A 4395-nucleotide genomic window follows, 5' to 3' on the forward strand; every position below is an offset into this window, starting at 1 on the left:
TGAAATTGAGGGACTTGAGCAAAAATCAGATTCCAAGGTTGAAGAAGGACTGCTGATGCTGTTGGATTCTGACCTCCCTGCACTCAAAGTGGATTTTCTGGAGCTACAGAATTCAAAATGGCGCGCTTCCAATTGCGTTGGAAATTAGACATCCAGGGCTTTCCAGAAATGTATAATAGTCCATACTTTGAATGAGTTTAGATGACGTAAAAGGGCGTTGAACGCCAGTTCTACGCTGCTGTCTGGAGTTAAACGCCAGAAACAAGTCACAAACCAGAGTTGAACGCCAGAAATACGTTACAACCTGGTGTTCAACTCCAGAAAGAGCCTCTGCACGTGTAACATTCAAGCTCAGCCCAAGCACACACCAAGTGGGCCCCGAAAGTGGATTTATGCATCAATTACCTACTTCTGTAAACCCTAGTAGCTAGTTTATTATAAATAGGACTTTTTACTATTGTATTAGACATCTTTGGATTATATTTTGATCTATTGATCACGTTTGGGGGCTGGCCACTCGGCCATGCCTACCCTCTATTCACTTATGTATTTTCATACGGTAGAGTTTTTGCACTCCATAGATTAAGGTGTGGAGCTCTGCTGTTCCTCAAAGATTAATGCAAAGTACTACTATTTTTCTATTCAATTCAACTTATTCCGCTTCTAAGATATTCATTCGCACTTCAACCTGAATGTGATGAACGTGACAATCATCATCATTCCCTATGAACGCGTGCCTGACAACCACTTCCGTTCTACTTTAGATTGAATGAGTATCTCTTGGATTTCTTAATCAGAATCTTCGTGGTGTAAGCTAGATTGATGGCGGCATTCATGAGAGTCCGGAAAGTCTAAACCTTGTCTGTGGTATTCCGAGTAGGACTCTGGGATTGAATGACTGTGACGAGCTTCAAACTCACGAGTGCTGGGCGTAGTGACAGACGCAAAAGGAGGGTGAATCCTATTCCAGTATGATCGAGAACCTCAGATGATTAGCCGTGCTGTGACAGAGCATTTGGACCATTTTCACAAGAGGATGGGATGCAGCCATTGACAAGGGTGATGCTTCCAGACGATTAGCCATGCAGTGACAGCGCATCGGACCATTTTCTAGCCATTGACAACGGTGATGTCCTTACATAAAGCTAGCCATAGAAAGGAGTAAGACTGATTGGATGAAGACAGCAGGAAAGTAGAGGTTTAGAGGGACGAAAGCATCTCCATGCATTTATCTGAAATTCTCACCAAGGATTTACATAAGTATTTCTATCCCTATTTTATTATTAATATTCGAAAACTCCATAACCATTCTATATTCGCCTGACTGAGATTTACAAGATGACCATAGCTTGCTTCATACCAACAATCTCCGTGGGATCGACCCTTACTCGCGTAAGGTTTATTACTTGGACGACCCAGTGCACTTGCTGGTTAGTTGTGCGAAGTTGTGATAAAAAGTTGAGATTACAATTGAGCGTACCATGTTGATGGCGCCATTGATGATCACAATTTCGTGCACCAAGTTTTTGGCGCCGTTGCCGGGGATTGTTCGAGTTTGGACAACTGACGGTTCATCTTGTTGCTCAGATTAGGTAATTTTCTTTTTGTTTTATTTTCAAAAAATTTTCAAAAATCTTTCAAAAATTTCTCCTTTGTTTTCGAAAAAAATTTTTAAAATAAAAATGGTTTCAAAAATATAATTTTCTTCAGAATTTTTAAGAATGAATTCTAGAGTTTCATGAAGCATGTTGAAGCATGCTAGCTATAAAACCATGTCTAAATTCTTTTGGACAGAGGTTTTGGCTTAAAATTGAATGAATTACTCACATATTCATGCTAAATCTTGACTGGTTATTAAGCCATGTCTAACCCTCAGATTGGAACTTTAGACTAAGATTGTAAGATCCTGGAATTCATATTAAAAATTTTGGAATCCTTATTTTTATTTTTCAAATAATTTTTGAAAAATCCAAAAAAATCATAAAATCATAAAAATCAAAAATATTTTGTGTTTCTTGTTTGAGTCTTGAGTCAGATTTTAAGTTTGGTGTCAATTGCATACTCATCTTGCATTTTTCGAAAATTGCATTCATGCATTGCATTCATCATGATCTTCAAGTTGTTCTTGATAAAACCTTCTTGATTGATCTTCATATTATATTGTTTTGTGTTGTATGATGTTTTTCATATGCATTCTTGAATTCTTAGTGCCTAAGCATTAAAGATTTCTAAGTTTGGTGTCTTGCATGTTTTATTTGCATTAAAAATTTTTCAAAAATAAGTTCTTGGTGTTCATCTTGACATTCATAGCATTCTTGCATGCATTCATTGTTTTAATCTAAAAATTCCATGCATTGAGCATTTTTAGTGTTTTTCTCTCTCATCATAAAAATTCAAAAAAAAAATATCTTTCCTTTTTTTCTCTCTCTTAAAATTTCGAAAATTAGATTTGACTTTTTCAAAAATTTTTAAAATCTAGTTGTTTTTATGAGTCAAATCAAATTTTCAATTTTAAAAATCTTATCTTTTTCAAAATCTTTTTCAAAAAATCAAGTCTTTTTCATTTTTCTTAGTTATTTTCGAAAATTATAAAAATATTTTTCAAAAATCTTTTTCTTATCTTTGTCTCCTAATTTTTGAAAATAACATCATCAATTAATGTTTTGATTCAAAAATTTCAAGTTTGTTATTTGCTTGTTAAGAAAGATTCAAACTTTAAGTTCTAGAATCATATCTCATGATTTCTTATGAATCAAGTCATTAATTGTGATTTTAAAAATCAAACCTTTTTCAAAACTAATTTCAAAATATCTTTTCTAACTTTCTAACTCCTTATCTTTTCAAAATTTGTTTCAACTAACTAACTAACTTTTTGTTTGTTTCTTATCTTTTTCAAAACTACCTAACTAACTCTCTCTCTCTAATTTTCGAAAATATCTTCCCTCTTTTTCAAAATTTCTTTTTTATTGACTAATTATTTTAATTTTTGATTTTGATTTTCGAAAAATTACTAACCTTTTTCGAAAATCCTTCTCCCTCATCTCCTTCTAATTATTTATTCATCTACTAACACTTCTCTTCATCTCACATCACTGCTCCTATCCTTACCCTTGTATTTGGATTCTTCATTCTTCTTCACCCCTATTCCTTTTCTTCTTCTACTAATAATAAGGAACCTCTTTACTGTGACATAGAGGATTCCTCTTCTTTTCTTGTTCTCTTCTCTTTCTTATGAGCAGGAACAAGGAAAAAGGCATTCTTGTTGAAGCTGATCCAGAACCTGAAAGGACTCTGAAGAGAAAACTAAGAGAAGCTAAATTACAACAATCCAGAGACAACCTTATTGAAAATTTCGAACAGGAAGAGGAGATGGCAGCCGAACCCAACAATAATAATGCAAGGAGAATGCTTGGTAACTTTACTGCACCTAATTCCAATTTACATGGAAGAAGCATTTCCATTTCTGCCATTGGAGCAAACAACTTTGAGCTAAAACCTCAATTAGTTTCTCTGATGCACCAGAACTGCAAGTTTCATGGACTTCCATCTGAAGATCCTTTTCAGTTCTTAACTGAATTCTTGCAGATATGTGATACTGTTAAGACTAATGGAGTAGATCCTGAAGTCTACAGGCTCATGCTTTTCCCTTTTGCTGTGAGAGACAGAGCTAGAGTGTGGTTGGACTCTCAACCCAGAGATAGCCTGAACTCTTGGGATAAGCTGGCCACGGCTTTCTTAGCCAAGTTCTTTCCTCCTCAAAAGCTGAGCAAGCTTAGAGTGGATGTTCAAACCTTCAGACAGAAAGAAGGTGAATCCCTCTATGAAGCTTGGGAAAGATACAAGCAACTGACCAAAAAGTGTCCTTCTGACATGCTTTCAGAATGGACCATCCTGGATATATTCTATGATGGTCTATCTGAATTGGCTAAGATGTCATTGGATACTTCTGCAGGTGGATCCATTCACCTAAAGAAAACGCCTGCAGAAGCTCAAGAACTCATTGACATGGTTGCTAATAACCAGTTCATGTGCACTTCTGAGAGGAATCATGTGAGTAATGGGACGCCTATGAAGAAGAGAGTTCTTGAAATTGATACTCTGAATACCATACTGGCTCAGAATAAAATATTGACTCAGTAAGTCAATATGATTTCTCAGAGTCTGAATGGAATGCAAGCTGCATCCAACAGTACTCAAGAGGCATCTTCTGAAGAAGAAGCTTATGATCCTGAAAATCCTGCAATAGCAGAGGTAAATTATGTGGGTGAACCTTATGGAAACACCTATAACCCATCATGGAAAAATCATCCAAATTTCTCATGGAAGGATCAAAAGCCTCAACAAGGCTTTAATAATGGTGGAAGAAATAGATTTAACAATAGTAAACCTTTTCCA

General features: G+C 35.6%; 1 non-coding gene across 1 annotated transcript; it reads right to left on the minus strand.

Annotated features, from left to right (window-relative positions):
* Window positions 1–3768: 3768 nt before the first annotated feature.
* LOC148549710 (small nucleolar RNA R71) lies at window positions 3769–3876 on the minus strand. The gene has a single exon (XR_015898025.1). It is a non-coding gene; the product is annotated as a small nucleolar RNA R71 (small nucleolar RNA).
* Window positions 3877–4395: the final 519 nt, after the last annotated feature.

The sequence above is a fragment of the Arachis ipaensis genome, chromosome B8, assembly GCF_059453495.1.
Source record: "Arachis ipaensis isolate K30076 ecotype BB chromosome B8, ASM5945349v1, whole genome shotgun sequence".
Lineage (NCBI taxonomy): Eukaryota > Viridiplantae > Streptophyta > Magnoliopsida > Fabales > Fabaceae > Arachis > Arachis ipaensis.